This window comes from Lycorma delicatula, chromosome 1 (assembly GCF_047948215.1).
Source record: "Lycorma delicatula isolate Av1 chromosome 1, ASM4794821v1, whole genome shotgun sequence".
Classification (NCBI taxonomy): Eukaryota; Metazoa; Arthropoda; class Insecta; order Hemiptera; family Fulgoridae; genus Lycorma; species Lycorma delicatula.
Window position 1 is genome coordinate 42,318,709 of NC_134455.1, and position 25,260 is coordinate 42,343,968.

General features: G+C 32.7%; 1 pseudogene; it reads left to right on the top strand.

The window, feature by feature from the left end:
- LOC142317487 (glutathione hydrolase light chain 1-like) overlaps nucleotides 1-24,792 on the top strand; it is a 42,864-nt pseudogene extending 18,072 nt beyond the window's left edge.
- Nucleotides 24,793-25,260: the final 468 nt, after the last annotated feature.

The following is a 25,260-nucleotide window of genomic DNA, read 5'->3' on the forward strand; positions in this document are numbered from 1 at the left end:
TAACATTCCACGCTCCGACTCGTAGAATGTTATTTTTTAATTTTCTGGTGACCCCTTCCTTAGTAGTCCCCACCCGGAGATCCGAACGGGGGACTAGTTTACCTCCGGAATATTTTATTAAGGAAGGCGCCTCCATCATTGCATATGAAAATGCAGAAAGTTACATTTTGTTGGAAAAAAGCGGCTGTAGTTTTCCATTGCTTTCAGCTGCGCAGTACTCAGAGGACTGAGTTATGTTGATACGTGTTCAGTAATGTATTTAAAATGTTAATCATAAATTAAAAACCCCTTTTTAGCTATAGTTCATCAAGCCATTTTTGGCTTGATCTGGGCTTGAACTGGGACTTTTGTCCCAGTCGACATTATTAGCTTCGGTAGGTAACTGTTTAAAAAAAAAAAATATTATTAATATTCCCATGCTGTGCTTATAAATATTGTTAAACTGGTTTAACTGAATTTATTTTTAATTATGTTATCTAAAATATTTTTTGTGTAATGTTATAATGAAGTGAATTTAGCATTTTTTTTTAAGTTTAAATTTTTTAGTAGAACAAAATATAATTTATTATTACTTTTTATATATCTAAAGTTCATTTAAATCAAACCCGATAAAAAATATAGGTCTTCATAAAAAATTTATGAACTTCCGTTTATAAAGCCTTTTATTAATGTCGTTTCCTTTAGATTCCAATACAAAAAATTAAATTTTAATTTAACACTTTTTATTAGAATTTATTATCTGTTGACTAATCATAAGTAAAAGTAAATATTTATTGTCTTTTTAAAAGCTTTTATTTAACTCGCTTTAGGAATAATCAAATTTTGCAACTGCCTATATATTTGATTTATCGGATGAAAATCAATGAAATTTGGTTCACTGACAATACAGCACTACGTTGTCGAAATTTGATATGATCCACCACCACGCCAAGCGCCAACCAAGCGCTTCGCCTATGCTAAATTGAAAATTTTCATTTCTCATCAACTATCGTATGAAAATGATTCAAATTTGGTACACGTATGTAAAAATAAATATGTTTTTTTTAGCCTTAAAAAAATACAAAAATATATTTGATTACATGTAAAAAATTATTTTTGTAAAAATCTTTTATTTAACTAATATTAATATTAACATTAATAAAAAAAGGAAACAAATTAGATAATCTCCCTAAAAAGTAAAAAATTAGAATTAAATCAAATTGAGAATTTTAAACAAAAAAATATAATATATTAACAAATATAAAAACGCACTGAACAGTAAAAAAATAAATTATATAAATATATAATAAATAACCGACAAATAAATGTAATAATTATTAAATTTTAATAATTAAATTAACTTTTAAATTTAAAGTAATAAAATATTTAGTTAAATAAAAGCGTGGCGCAGTTTTTATAACGATGTTTTCGAATAAGTATTTATAGACATTTGCTGTATTTAAAAATTTTTTTTTTGTTTAACGAGGTTGTTTAGTATATGTATATACTTTATTTATCTGTAATAAAATAACTCAAGTTTTTAATTCTTTGACGGTTCAAATTTGCACAGAGATGACCTTTAAGGTTTAATAAGATTAAAAATAAAAATTAAATTTAGAAATCTTGCGCAAAGTTGACGGTAATCTGAAAAATTATTAATTATTATCATTATTATAATCGTAATCGTAATTATGAATTCGTTAAATAAAAATTCATAATTAATTAAAATGAAACTTTTAGCGGAAAGAGTGTGTTCAGTTTGGCTTAGATTACAAGCAGAATTCGAAGATGAACTCCAACTATGTGATAACACGTACAAAGAAAGCGAGCGGGTGCATTTTCCAAGATTGTTACTTGTAGCTAGTCGGTCTCAACCGGAGAGGTTCCAGCAGACCTTTCCGCCTCCTCGCGTCGTTATTGAAAATGAAAATGAAGATTATTTGTTGTAAAAATAAATGTTGTGTTGTTTTAAATAGATATAAAAACTGTGCCGCGCTGTTATTTAACTAAATATTTTCATTACTTTTAATTTTAAAATTTAATAATTATTACATTTATTTATCGGTTATTTATTAGATATTTATATAATTTATTTTTTTACTTATTAGTGCATTTTTATATTTGTTAATATATTTTTTTTGTTTTTGTTTAAAATTCGCAATCTTACTTAATTCTTATTTTTTACTTTTTAGAGGGTTTTCCTAATTTGTTTCCTTTATTTATTAATGTTAATATTAATATTAGTGTATATTTATTTTCTACGATATGAAAATTCACTTTAAAGATTTTTTTTGGCTGTCAGTACGTTGTAAAATAGTAAATTTTTTTAATAACTAAACATTAATTCTATATTCTAAAATAATCTTGCAGGTGACTTATTAAAGAGTAACATTCTTATGTTATATTTTTACATATACGCTTAAATTTTCTTGAATTTTAAAAAGTACCTTAAGCTTTTTTTGTATTAACCCACCGGGTCGGTCTACTGGTGAACGGTCTTCCCAAATCAGCCGATTTGGTAGTCGAGAGTTCCAGCGTTAAAGTCCTAGTAAAGTCAGCTATTTTTACACGGATTTGACTATTACATCGTGAATACCGGTGTTCTTTGGCGGTCGGGTTTCAATTAACCACACATCTCAGAAAAGGTCGATCTGAGACCGTACAACACCACACTCATACATATCATCCTCATTCATCTTCTGAAGTATTATCTGAACGGTAATTACCGGAGAATAAACAGGAAAAAAAGAGAAGTTTCTTTTGTAAAAAACGACATCTTATTTTTTCAAACAGATTAATAAGTAACTGTAATACGACTGAAAGTTTTGAAGCGTAACGCTAAATTCTGTTTGAAAACAGACACAAAATTTTCAGGCACCAATATTTCCAGTGTGCACCCCTACAGACAAGTGGGTAAGACGGTACCCGATTTTACATTTATTAGTTTTCTTCTATCATTAACCATATATTTTAGTCAAAGTTAAATTTTTTCTTTATAAAGGTAATACACGCCGGTCTATTAATTTTTGCATAAGTAACATATCGTCAGGATCTGCAGAAACCAATTACTTAATTTTTATTTCATTAAACGCTTTTATATGATCGAAATATAAGTAATAAGTCGTGAATATTTAAATACAAATTGGAGTATTTTAAATAAAGGTTTGTCAACTGTGAAACCGGGAAAGTTATGACACTTTAAATTGAGTTTAACAAACAACAATTACAGTTAACGATGAAACGATAATTCCAGTGAACAGATCGTTTGAAGTTATGAATTACTGGAGAAATATTTTGTTACTGAAAGGCAAAAAAGTTTTGCGTTATATTTTGTGTTTTCCTCGAAAAAAAGGGATTTAGAAAATAATCTTCTACGAGATTTTGTGTTATTGTTGGCGATTTAAATCGCTGCGTTTAAGCGTACCAGAATACATGTTGTGCTGCTATTATAGGTAAAACAATAATTACATAAGTTTCAGCTCGACCTAAAAATAATAATAATCGTTATAATAAATTGAACGCTAATTTAATTACTTATCCTTAGAAATAGGTTAAGATTCACGGTATAGAATCCGTAGGAATCTATTTTTATTTTATTGTTACGGAGTTGTCTAACAAACAGCATTACCTGTTAAATTATAAAAATTCATTATTATTTATTTGTTTTAACAATAAAAATAGTTTCTAACTTCTGACGATATAAATTATTAAAAAAAAATCGATAACGACGTTAAATAAATAAATATTTTATTCTGATCGGTAAATTATATAGATAATTCAGAAACGGATAGATATAAAACGCTATGGATAAAAAACCGATGTAAAGTCGATAAAAAAATATATTATTTTGAAAAATTTGATTTCAATATGAAGCAGTACGTGGCAAAAAATTTTACGATTCTAATAAATAATTAATTAAAAAATCAAAATTACCGATATTCAAGCTAGTAAAAATTCACCGAGCAAAGTTTTGGATAATGTTAATTGTTAATTTGGCTGAGCTACTTTCCGCTAAATAAAAAATAAAAAGGTGTTTGATTTTAATTTTTTAGTTTTCCTTTAACATAAAAAAAAATATTAGAATTATACTTCTAGAACACATTATGTTATCTACGATAAAAAAATCTGATGTGTACACCGCATGACTTCCTTGTACGCCTATTAAATTATATATACGCATATTTTGATGCGTTTCATTTAAACTTATTTAATTTGAAAGTGAGGTACGATCCTTCAGTTCTTTATTAAAGTAGACGGTTACACGATCGCAATGCGGTGGAACCACATTTTATCACACATTTTTGTGGTGTACGTATCGGCATTTCATATTTATATAATAATTTTGTTTCCTGTCGTTCAAGTGTTTATGTGTTGTAAGGGAGAACGTGTCGGATCTGTAACCATGGACACGTCGATTGGAGTTCGATTTCACGCACAGTTTTTTTTTCAATTTAAATATATTGATTTATTAAAAATTTTAACCTCTGTAAAAGTTTTTAATTAAATGAAAAGTAGAAAAAATGTTATTTCACTAATAACTTTTGATTTTTTCATATTTCTTTTTTTATTATTATTATTGAATTATTATTTATTGTAATTTTTTTTTTACGATCAGAGTTTAATAATTATTAATAAATAAATATATTTAAATTAAAAAAAAAACAAGTTAAAAAAATGTATATGAAGTTGAATTCGAATTGTTTCTCCTTGTATGAACCAAATATTTCATTAATTAAAATTTTATTTAGCTGTAACGTGGAACCGATGAAAATAAGTACCGCTTATGATGTATCGTTGAAAATCTCTCGATTACGGATTATTACGGCAGTTAAAAACAGTCTAAAATCCAAATGTTTTGGAGTTTGGGCCTTTTTGGACACTTTCGGTTCAGTCGATTGCAATCAAAAAGGAGGTGCGCACGAGATGTTACAACAGTCCTAAATCCAAAATTTCAACATTCTACGGCTAATAGTTTTTTAAGTTATCCGAGATACATACGTATCTCACATGATATACGTATCGGCGTGACGTACGTAACGCCGAAACTTGTCAAATGGATTTAGGTATGGTCAAATGGATATTTCCGGTGAAATCTGAAAACCGAAATTTTTCGCGATCACAATTCTTCCTTACTTCGTAGAAGAATGTAGAAATCAGTGTAAAATCATTTGAAAGCTGTAACTTGAAAAAAAAAGTGTATATATATATATATATATATATATATATATATATATACGGGCTTACACTTATAAGAATTTTTTTCTGACATTTTATTCTAATGTCATCTCCCAAAATAGTGCCCTTTGTCCTTTTCTGGTAGAACTATATATACATACAGATTGATCCCGAGGAAAGTGAACATATTTGGAAACTGATTCTAGAGCTTGAAATAATGAACAAAAGTCAATACAAATATATTTTCGAAACGTTTTGTTATGAGATTACGGGAAGCAAAAAATTTCGAATGAATTTTATTTTCACATTTCATTTCATGATTTTATTTCTGGTGAAAGGAGCTCTTACTAAAAATTTTTAAGGCTTTATGTATAAGAAGTAAACTTGATGGTTTGTAGTGGTTCTGGACCTGACAGCTCTATTAAAACGATCATATAAGTGTATCTTCCGTAGTTTTCATGATGTCCAACGTTAAAGAGAAAAACTCGGTGAAGAAAAACATATTTTATTAGTAAGTTAATTATAAATGAATAGTATGAATGACTAATAAATGTGTAAATGTCACTATCAGACTGGTGAGAATTTAATTTTGAGAAAATTAATGTTTTTTTTTTCGTCTTCCGTCATTTGACTGGTTTGATGCAGCTCTCCAAGATTCTCTATCTAATGCTAGTCGTTTAATTTCGGTATACCCCCTACATCCTATATCCCTAATAAATTTGTTTTACATATTCCAAACGTTGATTGCCTGTACAATTTTTTACTTCTACCTGTCCCTCTAATATCAAAGCGACTATTCCAGGATGCCTTAATATGTGGCCTATAAGTCCGTCTCTTCTTTTAACTATATTTTTCCAAAGGCTTGTTTCTTCATCTATTTACCGCAATACCTCTTCATTTGTCGCTTTATCCACCCGTCTGATTTTTAACATTCTCCTATAGCACCGCATTTCAAAAGCTTCTAATCTTTTCTTCTCAGATACTCCGATCGTCCAAGTTTCACTTCCATATAAAGAGACTTTCAAAAATCTTTACCTGACATTTAAATTAATTTTTGATGTAAACAAATTCTTACTGAAGGCTCTTTTAGCTTGTAGTATTCGGCATTTTATATCGCTCCTGCTTTGTCCATCTTTAGTAATTCTACTTCCCAAATAACAAAATTCTTCTACCTCCATAATCTTTTCTCCTCCTATTTTCACTTTCAGTGGACCATCTTTCTTATTTCTAATACATTTCATTACTTTCATTTTGTTCTTGCTTATTTTCTTTTGTAGGACTTCATCTACGCCGTTCATTGTTTCTTCTAAATCCTTTTTACTTTCGGCTAGAATTACTATATCATCAGCAAATCGTAGCATCTTTATCTTTTCACCTTGTACTGTTACTCCGAATCTAAATTGTTCTTTAACATCATTAACCGCTAGTTCCATGTAAAGATTAAAAAGTAACGGAGATAGGGGACATCCTTGTCGGACTCCCTTTCTTATTACGGCTTCTTTCTTATGTTCTTCAATTATTACTGTTCCTGTAAACATTAGCAATTGTTCTTCTATCTCTGTATTTGAACCGTAATTTTTTTTAAATGCTGAACATTTTATTCTAGTCTACGTTATCGAATGCCTTTTCTAGATATATAAATGCCAAGTATGTCGGTTTGTTTTTCTTTAATCTTTCCTTCTACTATTAATCTGAGGCCTAAAATTGCTTCCCTTGTCCCTATACTTTTCCTGAAACCAAATCGGTCTTCTCCTAACACTTCTTCCTTTCTCCTCTCAATTCTTCTGTATAGAATTCTGGTTAAGATTTTTGATGCGTGACTAGTTAAACTAATTGTTCTGTATTCTTCACATTTATCTGCCCCTGATTTCTTTGGTATCATTACTATAACACTTTTTTTGAAGTCTGTTGGAACTTCCCCTTTTTCATAAACATTACACACCAGTTTGTATAATTTATTAATCGCTTCCTCACCTGCACTGCGCAGTAATTCTACAGGTATTCTGTCTATTCCAGGAGCCTTTCTGCCATTTAAATCTTTAAATGCGTTCTTAAATTCAGATTTCAGTATTGTTTGTCCCATTTCATCCTCTTCGACTTCTTCTTCTTCCTCTATAACACCATTTTCTAATTCATTTCTTCCGACATGATACGGTACAACTGATGTTTAACTGTCAGAATGATTGCATTTGAATGGTACCACAGTCCATCAAATTTTGACTAATGAATCGGACATGAAGAATGTTTTTGCCTAAAACACGTCACTGTTGAATAAAAAGACAACAGGGTGGAAGTGTGCTGCGATCTTTTAAGGTGAATTGAAACTGGTTTTCTAAAAAAATGTCTACTGGTGATGAATCTTGGATATTTATGTACGATCCAGAAACAAAATGCCAGAGCAAGGAGCGGCACACTTCAAATTCACTACGTCCCGTAAAAGCAAAAATGAGGAAATCATAAATCAAATCCATGTTAATTTGTTTTTTCGATTGTAATAGCGTTGTCCATAAGGAATTTTTGCCTATAGGAAAAACTTTAAATCAATATGTTTATCGAGAAATTCTTGAACGACTGCAGGAGAAAGTTGATCGCGTAAGAACAGCCATCAAAGACAACTGGATGCTGCACCTTGTCACACTGCATTCTTCAATTAATGAGTTTTTGGTTAAAGAAAAAAAAAACATTCCTGTAGTTCCTCTACTACCTTATTCACTTAATTTGAATTCCTGATGTTTTTCTGTTAATGAATGTAAAAAAACATCTCAAAGGATACGATTTTGGAACAGTAGAAAATATTTTTAAAAAATGTAAAGGATAATTCGGTTTCTGAGTTCCAACATTGCTATGATGAATTGGAAATCCATTTGAAGTGTTACATGACTTCCCAAGGGAATTGTTTCGAAGGTATAATCCAGAAGGAATCCAGGTATAATCCGATCGTAAATAAAAAGTTTTTCTGAACCGGTCTGATTACTTTATTTACAGATGTCGTATTATTTGTGATTCATGTTTGCGGAAAAAATGAAACATTAATTAATTAATTTAGTTCACACATTTTGTACAAGGTTTATGTTTTTTTTTCAAGGTCCGATCGGTCACAAAATTAAAACCACAGCGAATATAAAAAGTTTTTGTTTGTAACAAGTACTTAACATAGTTATGCTATTTCTCTACATAGTCACCACTCCGATTTAGACATTTGTCGTAGCGTGGTACCAAATTTCCAATACCCTCGTCATAGAACAGAGCCGCCTGTGTTTTCAGCCATTTTCTACGTTGGTCTGCAACACGATTTCTACGCCAAAATGTTGTCCTCCTAGCCAGCGTTTCATGCGAGCAAAGAGGTTGGAGCTAAGTCCGGGCTGTATAAAAGTGTTGATCAAATACTTCCCGATGAAAATTGTGCCGGAGCTTCTTTGTTACAGCTGCAGTGTGCGGCCGAGCATTGTCATGGAGAAAGACAATTCCTGATGACAACATTCCTTTCTGCTTATTCTGAATTGCCCTTCGTAGATGTTGAAGAGTCACGCGGTATGAGGTCGTGGCCATGTTCCATGAATTCCACCAAGAGAACGCCATTCCGGTCCCAGAACACAGTTGCCATACGCTTTCTGTTGGAGAAGGTTAGCTTGAACTTCTTCGGTTCAATGGGAGAATGCATCTGCTGTTTGGATTGTTCTTTTGTTTCTTCAGTTTCGAAATGGACCCGTGTCTCGTCCCCTGTCACAATTTTGTTCAAAAAATCTTTTCCTTCATTGCGGTAGTGCTCCGGAAACGTAAGGGAGGCGTCCATTCTATTGTTTTTTGATGGTCAGACAGCATCTTGGGAATCCATCTCGTACACAGTTTGCGGTACTGAAGTCTCTCGCTCACAACGGTGTAGAGAGCTGACCTTAAAATTTCAGGAAACGAATCGCTCAATACAGAAATTGTGAACCGACGATTTTCTTGAACTGCCTCATCTGCTCGCATCCTTCCCTGACCGCCTGCATCATGAACATCTGCACGTCCTGCTTTAAAGTTCCTGCAACGCATATGTGCAAAGGTTCATCCGATTTTTGCATGGGTTTTTAGTTCGTGACCGATCGGACCTTGGAAAAAAAATAATTCTCATAATATCGATAATTTTATATTTTTCTTTTTTGAAATGTGAAATTTTTTTGTTATATAGAGAATGGTTTATTCAGCCAGGTACAGATGAAATAAAACCGGCTGCCACATTAATTAGGCCAGAAAGATTATGTGATACTTTGCAGATTATTGCTGAAAAAGGCGGTGATGAACTTTATAACGGAACATTAGCTAAAACTTTTATTGAAGATATTCAAGATATGGGTGGTATTATTACACTTGAAGATTTGCAGAGATACAAGTAAGTTTCATCAATTAATAGAATATATACTATGTTCTTAACTGTCATCTATTTTTTTATTTGTGGTGTAAAATTAAAAGTTAATACCTCTCCGCACTGTCCAAATATGTATTCTGGGCATCTTGTTTTGTTACTGAATGTCATAAAAATGTGAAAAAAATTCAAATATTTTTTTTTTTTGTCTTCAGTCATTTGACTGGTTTGATGCAGCTCTACAAGATTCCCTATCTAGTGTTAGTCGTTTCATTTCAGTATACCCTCTACGTCCTACATCCCTAACAATTTGTTTTACATATTCCAAACGTGGCCTGTCTACACAATTTTTTCCTTCTACCTGTCCATCCAATATTAAAGCGACTATTCCAGGATGTGGCCTATAAGTCCGTCTCTTCTTTTAACTATATTTTTCCAAAGGCTTGTTTCTTCATCTATTTACCGCAATACCTCTTCATTTGTCGCTTTATCCACCCGTCTGATTTTTAACATTCTCCTATAGCACCGCATTTCAAAAGCTTCTAATCTTTACTTCTCAGATACTCCGATCGTCCAAGTTTCACTTCCATAGAAAGAGACTTTCAAAAATCTTTACCTGACATTTAAATTAATTTTTGATGTAAACAAATTCTTACTGAAGGCTCTTTTAGCTTGTGGTATTCGGCATTTTATATCGCTCCTACTTCGTCCATCTTTAGTAATTCTACTTCCCAAATAACAAAATTCTTCTACCTCCATAATCTTTTCTCCTCCTATTTTCACATTCAGCGGTCCATCTTTGTTATTTCTACTACATTTCATTACTTTTGTTTAGTTCTTGTTTATTTTCATGCGATAGTTCTTGAGTAGGACTTCATCTATATGCCGTTCATTGTTTATTCTAAATCCTTTTTACTCTCGGCTAGAATTACTATATCATCAGCAAATCGTAGCATCTTTATCTTTTCACCTTGTACTGTTACTCTGAATCTAAATTGTTCTTTAACATCATTAACTGCTAGTTCCATGTAAAGATTAAAAAGTAACAGAGATAGGGAACATCCTTGTCAGACTCCCTTTCTTATGTTCTTCAATTGTTACTGTTGCTGTTTGGTTCCTGTACATGTTAGCAATTGTTCTTCTATCTCTGTATTTGAACCCTAATTTTTTTAAAATGCTGAACATTTTATTCAAGTCTACGTTATCGAATGCCTTTTCTAGGTCTATAAACGCCAAGTATGTCGGTTTGTTTTTCTTTATTCTTCCTTCTACTATTAATCTGAGTGCTAAAGAAAATTGCTTCCTTTGTCCCTATACTTTTCTTGAAACCAAATCTGTCTTCTCGTAACACTTCTTCCACTTTCCTCTCGATTCTTCCGTACAGAATTCTAGTTAAGATTTTTGATGCGTGACTAGTTAAACTAATTGTTCTGTTTAATCTTCTGATTTATCTGCTCCTGCCTTCTTTGGTATCAGGAATTTGTCACTGTAGATTTAATTGGAACTGAACCTGTGTTTAAAGCGACTGTCAAAAGTATTAGATCAATGGGAATTATTCATCTTAACAATAAATTGTTGCCTAGTGTATTGCAAATTAATTATTATTTATTTTTTATTTTGTTTGTTTTATAATAGAATTTAAATATTTCAGTTCGTAAATGAGTTAACGTCGAAAGAGTATGCCGATTATATACGTAAACAAATAAGAGATGATCGTACGTTTAACGAACCAAGTCATTATGGAGCTGTATTTTACAACCAAGAAGATCATGGAACTGCTCATATCTCAGTTATATCACCAGATGGAGATGCAGTTTCTGTTACTAGCACCATTAATCTTTGGTAAGTTTCATTTTGTAATCGGTTATTTGACGCCTTGCTAAAGGCATCATTTTCATAAGATTATGTAATTAATATCTTCTAATAAAGCTACATGTTAAAGAAGCGTATATCTAAATTATGTTAAATTGAGATTTTACTCCAAAATTTGTGATTTTCGAAGCAATGGAGGGGGGTGTGGCTAAAACACAAGATTCCAAAAATTTCACCTTACGGGCAATAAAAATATTGTCATTTATCAGTTTAGTATTGAAGTTATAACTACTATTATACTATACTGTATACTATCGGCACTGATGTCAGTATATACGACGTTTAGAAATAAAGTAATGAGACCGGTTCAGAAAACGTTTTTATTTACAATCCAATTTGAAATAGTTCCTTCAGAAGCCACGGCAACGCTTCAAACGGTTTTCCCAACCTTCATAACAGTGTTCGAATTCAGAAATCGAAATATCCTTCAACCGGTCGGTTACATTTTTTAAAATATATATTCTACTTTTTCGAAACGGTGTCCTTTGAGGTGTTTTTTTTAAAGTCGGAAACAGGGGAAAAGTCGCAAGGACTCAAGTTAGGCGAATAAGGTGGTTGAGGAACTATAGGGTTTTTTCTTTGCCAAAAACTCATTAATTGATTGATAATGCAGTGCAATAAGGCGCATTGTCATGATGCAGCACCCACATATCTTTGATGGCAGTCTCAGGCGGGCAACTCTTTTAAAGAATTTCTCAGAAAAACATATTGATTTACAGTCTGTCCTGTAGGTAACCCATCAGGTTAGTCTATACGTCTTCCCAAATCAGCCAATTTGGAAGACGACAGTTCCAGCTTTCAAGTCCTAGTAAAGTCGGTAGTTTTTTCACACGTATCGTTGATACCGGTGTTCTTTCATGGTTGTGTTTCAATTAACCACACATCTCAGGAACGGTCGAACTGAGAATATACAAGACTACACTTCATTTACACTCATACATATCATCCTCTGAAGTATTATCTGAATGGTAATTACTGGAGGCTAAACAGGAAAAAGAAAGCCTATCCTGTAGGCAAATACTCCTTATGGACAGCGCTGTTACTATCAAAGAAACAAATTAGGTTGGTTTTGATTTGGTCACCCGGAGTGTAGGTCGTTCCCAACTGATTTCTGGTCGTCTGTAATTACTGGAGGCTAAACAGGATAAAGAAAAAGAAAGTTAACCTGTAGGCAAATACTCCTTATGGACAATGCCGTTACTATCAAAGAAACAAATTAGGTCGGTTTTGATTTGGTCATCCAGAGCGTGGATTGTTCGCAACTGATTCCTGATCGTTTGAAAATGCTTTAAACCACCTAAAAACTTTGACTTGTGACAGACCGTCGTCGTTTTCAATTATGAAAACGTTTTGGTCATATTCTTACAGAGTTTAACACACAAAACTTGATTGTGCAATGTTGCTCATAATTAGTATCGCTCATTTTTGTAAAAAATGTATACAAAATGTTTACGTCTCATGTGGCGACTAAAAATATTAATAACTAATATAAATCCGCTGTTCATATAACCATATGTTTACTAGTAATTTTACAGTGTTGCCAATTTGGCTGCTCAAAAAAAAAAAATAGTCTCATTACTTTATTTACAGACCTCATACTTCAGAAGAAAATTGCAGAAATTGTTAACTATTTAAATTCTGCATAAGAATCCATTCTTGGTGAAATTTTTTCATTTGATCTTCAGCCAATTTTTAAAAACTTTGTTTTGCCTTATAAGAAGCTGACAGTTGTTACTGCAATAATCTTTACTTTAAAAAAATTTGTTAAACATTTCTCATCTCTCATTTAGAAAAAGATTTTTTTCATACTTTGATCGTCCTTTAGTTTTTATAGGAATAACATGTACATTGGGCTGAACAAAAGATGCTAAGCCGTCAAAACCTATCTGGTATGAAAATACTGCGTTAAGATTTGTAATGTTACAACATTTTACGGTAACTATGTAATTATCAAACAAGTACTCCGGTTAAGTATTTGACAAATTACTGCCGATAAATCAGACAGAAAAATTAATAAATGACAAATTACTTCAGAGAGTAGAAGAACGCAGATTGTTCTTAAAAAGTAGAAGGCAAACTCTCACTTAAGGGATTAGTTTGAGTCAAATGATTTTACGGTTAATATTCTAGTTGAATAATACTAGATGATTAACTGGAGAAAGCCCTTGACTACAATTTTTAAACTAAGTCGCCAAAGCTGCTGGAACTAGCAGTGAACAGATGGCTTGTGATAGATTAACATGGTTACCTGCTAGCCGATGATTTAGATTGAATCGAAAGAAGATTAGTAGAGATGTACGGTATTTATAACAATTTTTTTTTTGTCTTCGGTCATTTGACTGGTTTGATGCGGCTCTCAAAGATTCCCTATCTAGTGTTAGTCGTTTCATTTCGGTATACCCCCCTAACAATTTGTTTTACATATTCAAATGTTGCCGGCATGCACAATTTTCCCTTTTTACCTGTCCGTCCAATATTAAAGCGACAATTCCAGGATGCCTTAGTATGTGGCATATAAGTGTGTCTCTTCTTTTAACTATATTTTTCCAAATGCTTCTTTCTTCATCGATTGCCGCAACACTTCTTCATTTGTCACTTTATCCGCACGTCTGATTTTTAACATTCTCCTATAGTACCACATTTCAAAAGCTTCTAATCTTTTCTTTTCCGGTTTCCGGTTTCTTTTCCGATTGTCCAAGTTTCACTTTCATATAAAGGTTCGCTTCTAACGTATACTTTCAAAAATGTTTTCCTGACATTTAAATTAATTTTTGATGTAAAAAAATTATATTTATGATTCGTCTGTGCTTTTCAGCATTTTATATCGCTCCTGCTTCGTCCATCTTTAGTAATTCTACTTCCCAAATAACAAAATTCTTCTACCACCATTATATTTTCTTTAACTAATTTTACATCAGTGATCCATCTTCGTTATTTCTACTACATATTATTATTTTCGTCTTGTTCTTGTTAATTTTCTTGCGTAGGACTTCATCAATGCCGTTCATTTTTTCTTCTAAATCCTTTTTACTCTAGGCTAGAATTACTATATCATCGGCAAATCGTAGCATCTCTACCTTTTCACCTTGTATTGTTACTCCTGATCTAAATTGTTCTTTAATATCATTAACTGCTATTTCCATGTAAAGATTAAAAAGTAACGGGGATAGGGAACATCCTTATCGGACTCCCTTTCTTTTACGGCTTCTTTCTTAATGTTCTTCAATTATTACTGTTCCTGTAAGTATTTGTATCTCTGTATTTGAACCCTAATTTTTTTAAAATGCTGAACATTTTATTCCAGTCTACGTTATCGAACACCTTTTCCAGGTATATAAATGCCAAGTGTGTTGGTTTGTTTTTCTTTAATCTTTCTTCTACTATTAATCTGAGCGATAAAAATTGTTTCCCTTGTCCCTATACTTTTCCTGAAATCAAATCTGTCTTCTCCTAACATTTCTTCCACTCTCCTCTCAATTTTTCTGTACAAAATTCTAGTTAAGATTTTTTATGCATGACTAGTTAAGCTAATTGTTCTGTAATTCTTCACATTTATCTACTCCTACATTCTTTGGTATCATAACTATAACACGTTTTTTGGAGTCTGACGGAACTTCCCCTTTTTTTTGTAATTATTACACACCAGTTTGTATAATCTATCAATCGCTTCCTCACCTGCACTGCGCAGTAATTTAACAGGTATTCTTTCTATTCCAGGAGCCTTTCTGCCATTTAAATCTTTTAATGCTGTCTTAAATTTAGATCTCAGTATTGTTTCTCCCATTTCATCCTCCTCAACTTCCTCTTCTTCCTCTATAACACCATTTTCTAATTCATTTCCTCCGTATAGCTCTTCAATATATTCCACCCACCTATCGACTTTATCTTTTGTATTATAAATCTGTCTACCATCTTTGTTAAACACATTATTAGATTCTAATTTATTTACCCTAAAATTTTCTCTCGCTCTCTCAGACTGTCATCCGTCTCTTTCTCTCTTCCTCTGTCTCTCTTGTCTTTCTCACTCTCTCATTCTGTCAGTCTTTCTCTTTCTCTCTCGCTCTCTCTCTCTCTCTGTGACTCACATTCACCTCTCAGTGTATCTATCTGTATGTCTGTCCATCTCTCTCTACTCTCTCACACTGTCTGTCTCTCTCCCGTCTGTCTTAATTTCTGTCTCTCTCTCTCCAAGCTCTCCAACCTTTCTCACACCCTCTGTCTCTCTCACTCTTTCTCCCCTTCCTCTGTCCTTCCTCTTGTCTTTCTCGCTCTCTCATTCTGTCAGTCTTTTTCTCTCTCTCTCACTCTGTCTCACACTGTATGTATGTCTGTCTCTATCTTTCTGTCTCTCTCTCTCTCTTCAACCTTTCTGTCTCTCACACACTCTCTCTGTCTCTCTTGTCTTTCTCCCTCTCATTCTGTCTGTCTGAGTGTCAGTCTTTTTCTCTCTCTTCAACCTTTCTGTCTCACACCCTCTCACTCTCTCACTCTTTCTCCCCTTCCTCTGTCTCTCTTGTCTGTCTCACTCTCTCATTCTGTCTGTCAGTCTTTTTCTCTCTCTTCCTCTGTTTCACACTGTATGTCTGTCTCTATCATTTTCAGAAAATTTTCCTTAACTTTCCTGTATGCTCCGTCTATTTTTCCAATGTTCATTTCTCTTTCCACTTCTGAACATTTTTCTTTAATCCACTCTTCTTTCGCTAATTTGCACTTCCCGTTTATAATATTTCTTAATTCTCCATAGTTCCTTTTATTTTCTCCATCACTAGCACTCTTATATATTCTACGTCCATCCATCAGCTGCAATATATCCTCCGTGTTATAACAAATAGTTGTCGATTTCTACAAAAAAATAATTTGGTACGAATTATACGATTATTTTTTATAATCGCAGATTTTTAACCGGTGTAATGAGTAATAATTAATATTCGCTTTTCTTAATACTTGTTTCAGTTTTGGAGCCGGCATTACATCATAAGGCATCGGTATAATACTTAACAGCGGTATGGATGATTTCTCAGTTCCCGGTAATGTAAACTATTTCGGCTTACAACCGTCACCGAATAATTTTATCGAGCCTGGAAAAATGTCATTGTCATCGGTCAGCCCTACAATAATTGTTGATAAAGATGGTAATGTAACAATGGTTATTGGAGCTTCTGGCGGCACTAAAATTACTACAGCTGCGGCCAGTGTAAGTTTATTAAACTAAAAAAAAAAAAATATTTATTTCTGTATGAATGCTTGAATTCTTGTACATGCGTGTTCTTTTTTTGTTATAGAAAATTAAAAAAAATGAATTTATTAAAGAAGTTATATTTATGCAAGTCTTTAAAAGGAATGCAAAACTGGCGGGAATATTACAAATCTTTCCTTCCAATCGCAGTGCCTGGACAGTGTCCCTTGCTGCTGTATGTATCTGTAATCGGACGTATTTCAAAGGTTTATTTTAATGACGGGTCTAAGTTTCAAATTTTGTTATATTTTATGGACGGATTTGTGTACGGCATTCCTATCCACTTGGACCAGCGTTCTCAAACCCATTTCTGGGTCCGACCGCGGGAGACTGGGCTTTTAAAACCTCTGCCCCCGATGTAATTGCCCTTCAGACCGTCCGTTGAAGTCCTTTCGGTGCTAGCAGGAATACGCCACAACCCTTTAAAAGTGCGTAATGGAAACCGTTCTCCACACATCTTCATTAATTTAGTTTTTCTGTTTAAACCGCATAAAAGAAAAATTTTATTAAAAATTCATCCGAATTCAATAATTTTACTTACCTGATCTATAAAAGATGTGTATCCAATAAGTCATGGTAGGTATCTGGATTAACCCACCGGGTTGGTCTAGTGGTGAACGCGTCTTCCCAAATCAGCTGATTTGGAAGCCGAGAGTTCCAGCGTTCAAGTCCTAGTAAAGCCAGTTATTTTTACATGGATTTGAATGCTAGATCGTGGATACCGGTGTTCTTTGGCGGTTGGGTTTCAATTAACCCAACCACACATCTCAGGAATGGTCGAACTGAGTCTGTACAAGACTACACTTCATTTACACCCATACATTTCATCCTCATTCATCCTCTGAAGTATTATCTAAACGGTAGTTACCGGAGGCTAAACAGGAAAAAGAAGAAGGGTATCTGGATTAGTGGTTTAAATTGTTTAGATATTTTTAAACTATATTCACATTTTTTGTATCGGGTTTGTCTAGAACAAGAGCAATTATTTGTTTTTCAATTTTTATAGGTTTTTTATAGCGTCCGGCATATAAATCTGACGATTTTGTAGTAATTGTTATGTTGGCACCACTGTCAATGAGAAGACGGAAGTGTTGTACATCGACAGGTCTATTCATGCTGTTTCAGTAGCCGGTATGTCATGGTCGGGTAAACAACAAGCGTTTGTGATTGAAGTCTATTTTAAATATAATGACTCAGTTATTGTAACACAGCGTTTATTTCGCACGCTCAATCATCGCGATGATTGAGCGTGCAATGTCAAATTTTAGTACAAGGTTAAGTGTGTGTGAGGAGTGATGGAAAATATTTGGATGACATAATATTCAAATAAAAAAAATCTGTCTCTCTCTGTCTCACTGTCTCCCTTTCTCTCTCTCTCTCTCTCTCTCTGTCACCCTTTATCTTTCTCTCTCTCTCTTTCTTTCTTTTTCTTTTTATTTCTCTCTCTCTGTCTCTCTCTCTCTCTCTGTCACCCTTTCTCTTTCTCTCTCCCTCTTTCTTTCTTTTTATTTCTCTCTCTCTCTCTCTCTCTCTCTCTCTCTCTCTATATATATATATATATATATATATATATATATATATATATATATAAATTCTCTATAAATTGAAAAATTGATCTTTAATTAGATATATTAAATAGTACGAAACACAGTTTATTATTATCCCTGAAAAATCGTCAGGTTTATAAGCCGAACCCTGTAAATGTGATGCAGTCTATGAAACCACGCCGTAAGTAGGAAAACTCACATTTCTAGTTTTCACAGTTTCTAATAAAACACAAAATTGTAAAAATTTTGAAGAAATGAAGACATCTGGCTGTCATTACCAACTTTATAAAAATAGTAGTAAAATTTGTGTAAAATAATTCGACTGAAACTTGTAATTAATATTTTTTATTTAAAAAATAAGTCTCGTATAAATGGATTAACATAATAAAAATATTACGGTACTTTCATCGCAACAAGCTTTGAAGAAACAAAATTCAGTAAGTCACATTACTGACTTGTGACGTGGTTTCTAAAATGCACCGTGTGTACTTCAAGATCCGCTTTTGGTATTTTAAAAGCGGAAATATTTGAATTTAGTTATTGAATTCGTTTGACAGATGTTAAAACCTAAAAATCAATTTTTTTTTTTGTTAATTTTTGCTGTTCTGGAAAATAACGCGTGCCGACTTACAGAATTCAGGTTTCATAGACCGTATCACATGTACTTTTCCATCAGTCTACTGATGATGATTGCGTAACAATTTCTGTCGACTAGGTTTAGCTTTAACGTATATTTTATAAAATATTAAATAAATTTTATTCGGTTATTAATTGTATTTTATTGAATAGGTGATTACTAGTTACACGTGGTTTAACAGAACGTTAAAAGAAGCTGTTGATGAGAGTAGAATTCATCACCGACTCTATCCTATGGAAATCAGTTACGAATATGGAGTTATCGAGGTAAATATTTTTATATTTTCTTTAACTATTTGGCTTATTGTATAGCCATCAAACAGGAACCTTGCAGAAAGATCTTTTACTATTTTCTAGTTTTTCATTTGACACCGGGTCAACAAGCTTCTTATTCTGACCCTAAAAAAAAAAGTTAAGCGATATAAAACATCTGTAATAATGAGACTAGTTTTTTTGGCAGCCAAATTGGCAACGCTGTAAAGTTATAAGCAACGTTGTGCGATCAGGTTATGCGTTAAACTGTAAGAGAATGTTACTGAAACTTTAACAAAATTAAAAATTGAAATGAAGAGATGATGCTCTGTGACTACACCAAGTTTTTAGGCGGTTTAAAGCATGGCCGGAAATCATTTACAGACAATCCACGCACTGTAAGACCCGTTAACGACAAAAAGTGACGACAATGTCGAGTGAATTGAAGACTTGACATGGTACGACCGGGCGAATGATTGCTGAACAATTGAATTTCAACCTTACAACACAGTCCATCAAATTTTGACAAACAAATCGGACGTGAAAGATGTCTCTGCAAAAAAGGTCCCAAAAAAATCTCACTGTTGAACAGAAAAACAATAGGGTGGAAATGTGTCACGCGATCTTCTAGGGCGAATTGAAACCGTTGCTGTTTTTCTAAAACATGTTATTACTGGTGATGAATCTTGGATATGGGCAAGGAGTTGCACACTTCAAACTTACTGTGTTCAAAAAAAGCAAAACCGTGTGGTAATTTGTTTCGTAGATAAGAAATACAGTCATCTACCTACGCGTCTACTGATAAGTAATGCGTTCTTCGATAGCACTATCCGTAAGTGTTTTCCTTCACTGTGTTTTAATAGTTTGTCAATTGATATCTATAACAATTTAGAAGAAATAACAATTGAGAAACTATTACAAAACAGACGTAGTCACTTAGACTTCAAACTTTACCTTCTGACGAATTTTAACAAAATGACAATCAATTTTAATATATATATATATATATATATAATTTAATTATGTAGGTTTATAATTTATATATATATATATATATATATATATATATATATATATTAATCATAATTATACTTCTCTTTAAGATGGCAGAATAGTCAAAGGTACTCTTTTTATTTTTGTCTTCAGTCATTTGACTGGTTTGATGCAGCTCTCCAAGATTTCCTATCTAGTGCTAGTCGTTTCATTTCGGTATACCCCCTCATCATACATTACTAACAATTTGTTTCACATATTCCAAATGTGGCCTGCCTACACAATTTTTTCTTTCTAACTGTCCTTCCAATATTAAAGCGACTATTCCAGGATGCCTTAGTATGTCGCCTATAAGTCTGTCTCTTCTTTTAACTATATTTTTCCAAATGCTTCTACCTTCATCAGTTTGCCGCAACACCTTTTCATTTGTCATTTTATCCCACAATCTGATTTTTATCATTCTCCTATAACACCACATTTCAAAAAGCTTCTTCTCAGATACTCCGATCGTCCAAGTTTCACTTCCATATAAAGTGACACAACAAACATATACTTTAACGTCAGGAAAAATCTTTTCCTGACGTTTAAATTAATTTTTGATGTAAAGGAATTATACTTCTGATACGCCTGTGCTATTCGGCATTTTATATCATTCCTGTTTCGTCCATCTTTAGTAATTCTACTTCCCAAATAACAAAATTCTTCTATCTCCATAATCTTTTCTCCTCCTATTTTCACATTCAGTGGTCCATCTTTGTTATTTCTAATACCTTTATTTTGTTCTTGTTTATTTTCTTTTGTAGGACTTCATCCATGCCATTCATTGTTTCTTCTAAATCCTTTTTACTATCGGCTAGAATTACTATATCATCAGCAAATCGTAGCATCTTTATCTTTTCACCTTGTACTGTTACTCCGAATCTAAATTGTTCTTTAACATCATTAACTGCTAATCCTATGTAAAGATTAAAAAGTAACGATGATAGGGAACATCCTTGTCAGACTCCCTTTCTTAATACGGCTTCTTTCTTATGTTCTTCAATTGTTACTGTTGCTGTTTGGTTCCTGTACATGTTAGCAATTGTTCTTCTATCTCTGTATTTGAACCTTAATTTTTTTTAAATGCTGAACATTTTATTCCAGTCTACGTTATCGAATGCCTTTGCTAGGTCTATAAACGCCAAATATGTTGGTTTGTTTTTCTTTAATCTTCCTTCTACTATTAATCTGAGGCCTAAAATTGCTTCCTTTGTCCCTATACTATTCCTGAAACTAAATCGGTCTTCTCCTAATACTTCTGCCACTCTTCTCTAAATTCTTCTGTATAGAATTCTAGTTAAGATTTTTGATGCAAAAGTACTCAAGGAAAACAAATTGGAATTTGGTAAGCTGTTTTTAAAAAAATATATATATAGTTATTATACCAAGCAGTGCCATGTTTGGATCTCTTTGAGAAATCATTTTTATCTTCTGGGATATATTCTGCCAACTGAAGTTTTAGCTCACACAAATGCATCTTCATCAAAATTTTTCTCAGTATTATAAGAAGTGAGTATAAACATATGAAAATGTTGGCTTTGAATACAAATAATGCAGATATCAAGCGTCTTAATAAAAGTGTGAACTTGGTTAATAGAATTTTTTAATTACGTCCTTGTAAATTCTTATTCAAGTGGTTTAAATGCGAAAATACATCAGGTAAGTAAGCCAGCCATTCTGGAAAAATACTATTAATTCATTTTCCAATTTCAATAACCGGGTTTATTTATATTTTCCCCTGATATAACCATGTGATTTCTCTATAGAAAAGAAGATATTTTTTCTTTTCGCACTTTTCATCGTATAGTTTACCAAATAGCCTGTTCTGTAATGGTTTAATCATAATAAAATTAACCACTTTTACAGTTTTACAAAGAATTTTTTTGAGATTTTCCAGTATATTTTTTGTTGCAAGAGCATGTCTATGAAGGAAGCAATGAGTCCATTCCGACTTTCTGTAATTCCCATTATGACTATTGCTGAGAGGACGTGTTCAAACATATCATAGTTTGAACATGAAGCTCTCACACTGAATATTATGCAAGCAGACCAAATTACAAAAAGCATGTACACATCAAGTTGGAACCTCTGAAATTTCTCATATTTGTACACTAAGGTAAAACCACCAGTAGTTGACACCTACAACGAAAAAATACAATAACAAGAGAAACAAAGGTGTTAGATGATTAATGTTTGTCTGTCTGTGTAGTGTAGCTCTCTAATGGTGTGTATGTGAACTACTGTACCCACCATCTTTAGCAGCAGTCTCACCACAATCATCTGATTATAACAGTGCATGTGTTTTAATTGATTGTTGCGATTTTGTTGTAGAGTTTGCTAAGAACAGGCTGAAAGGTAAGCGTTGTAAATTTAAACACCAATTGTAATTTTGATTAAGAAGGTATTTAGTACTTTGTTTTAGACTCAAAAATGTACATACAGTTATTTAAAATAACCAAAAAATTGTTAAAAAATGGCTGTTGGGCGTCGTGTCAACTACTGAAACTTTACATGACATAATATTGAGTAGTTGACACTTGGTGTCAACTAGTGGGTAATAATATAATTTGATAGTTCTGCTTTATTTGAGTGTTATTTAACTTCTTTCAAAGCAAAATCGTGTATTATAACCTCCAAAAAATGTTCAAACCAAATAGTTGACACCGCCTGTCAACTTCTGAATTACTCCCTCTTTCATTTTCAAATGCCTCCAACTATTACTTGAAAATACTTAAAGAAGAATTACTTGAAATACTGTGGAAACCAAGCCTTTTATATTACAAAGTCAAGAAATTATGGAAGACTAGCTGGTCAGAGGTAGCCTCATTCAATGTTCCTGTCTAGCCGGAATTCAGCTCCCTACACCCTTGTACTTCATAGTTATTAGAATAATAATAATAATTTTTTTTTTGTCTTCAGTCATTTGACTGGTTTGATGCAGCTCTCCAAGATTCCCTATCTAGTGCTAGTCGTTTCATTTCAGTATACCCTCTACATCCTACACCCCTAACAATTTGTTTTACATATTCAAATGTTGCCGGCATGCACAATTTTCCCTTTTTACCTGTCCGTCCAATATTAAAGCGACAATTCCAGGATGCCTTAGTATGTGGCATATAAGTGTGTCTCTTCTTTTAACTATATTTTTCCAAATGCTTCTTTCTTCATCTATTTGCCGCAACACCTCTTCAATTGTCACTTTATCCATCCGTCTGATTTTTAACATTCTCCTATAGCACCACATTTCAAAAGCTTCTAATCTTTTCTTCTCAGATACTCCGATCGTCCAAGTTTCACTTCCATATAAAGCTACGCTCCAAACATACACCTTCAAAAATCTTTTCCTGACATTTAAATTAATTTTTGATGTAAACAAATTATATTTCTTACTGAAGGCTCGTTTAGCTTGTGCTATTCGGCATTTTATATCGCTCCTGCTTCGTCCATCTTTAGTAATTCTACCTCCCAAATAACAAAATTCTTCTACCTCCATAATCTTTTCTCCTCCTATTTTCACATTCAGTGGTCCATGTTTGTTATTTCTACTACATTTCATTGCTTTCATTTTGTTCTTATTTATTTTCATGCGTGATAGTTCTTGCGTAGGCCTTCATCTATGCCGTTCATTGTTTCTTCTAAATCCTTTTTTACTCTCTGCTAGAATTACTATATCATCGGCAAATCGTAGCATCTTTATCTTTTCACCGTGTACTGTTACTCCGAATCTAAATTGTTCTTTAACATCATTAACTGCTAGTTCAATGTAAAGATTAAAAAGTAATGGAGATAAGGAACATCCTTGTCGGACTCCCTTAATTATTACGGCTTCTTTCTTATGTTCTTCGATTATTACTGTTACTGTTTGGTTCTTGTACATGTTAGCAATTGTTCTTCTATCTCTATTTGAATTCTAATTTTTTTTAAATTCTGAACATTTTATTCCAGTCTACGTTATCGAATGCCTTTTCTAGGTCTATAAACGCCAAGTATGTCGGTTTGTTTTTCTTTCATCTTCCTTCTACTATTAATCTGAGGCCTAAAATTGTATCCTATTTGTATTAATTTAAATTTAACTTAAAGGATCGGATTTCCTCTTTCACAGTTAACGAGGTGGAAGCGACTATTAGTTTAAAAGAAACTGTTTTCAATTTTAAATTTAATTGAAATTTTAATTCCTTACCAGCTTTGACAAAATAATTCGTCTTTATAGAAATTACTCCAAGTGAAATTTCTTCATGTTATTTAATGTTTTCTTTTATCATTTTCATAATTTTACTATTATTTTTTGTGTAATTTTCAGTTATATTTTTTCCAAGTGTTTGTGTGTGTGTGTGGATGAGACTATGTAAATAGAAAATGAGGTGTTTCGTCTAACATAATTTTTTGTGTAGGTGGGCATAGGTGTGATAAATTGATTAAATATCACTGCATGCTAAATTGAGTGCATTATATTTTTTTTTTTTTTTATATAATGAATTGTATTACTTCTTTCGTTTTTATATACGTATTATATATTTATGTTGCAGTTGGAAATAAATAATTCTTTTGTGATACTGTAAAGCATTTTTTTATAACAGTATGAAAATAGAGTAGTAATACTAATTGCTTGTTATTTGTTAAGTATTATTGTATTAAATTTTATGCAATTAAGACATGTCATACCAGAATATTTCAGTTTAATTATTTGGCTTGTCAGCTTGTATGAGTCTTTAGGCTAAAAGTTTACTTATGTATTAACGCCACTGCAGCTACAGCTTTATTTAAAAACAAAGTAGTCAATCGGATTTCGGTGGAAAATGGGACAATATAGAGTTTAACATAGATTTAAAACAGGCTTATCCCTTGTTACTAATTACTAAAAATCAATAAAGTTAATAAAATAAACCACAGCAGTTTAGACTGTCACGCTTCGGTCACTGTACATCAGCTAGTGCCTGTCCACCATTTAAAGTGCTTGGAGCTTGTATCTGGCTGGTAGTAAGCCATTATCTCAGGAAAAACTTCCTACAGCGGCGTTATAGGAATCAGTATAACCCAGATTAATTAAAAAACTCTAACGATGCCGGGTTGAACTACACAACCTCATCTAGGAACTCCCACACAGTCCGACAATGCGGCTCTCGCCACACTGACTCGCCGTCAGTGTAAAGAGATTTCAGAAAGAACATTACACCCACCTTGCGATA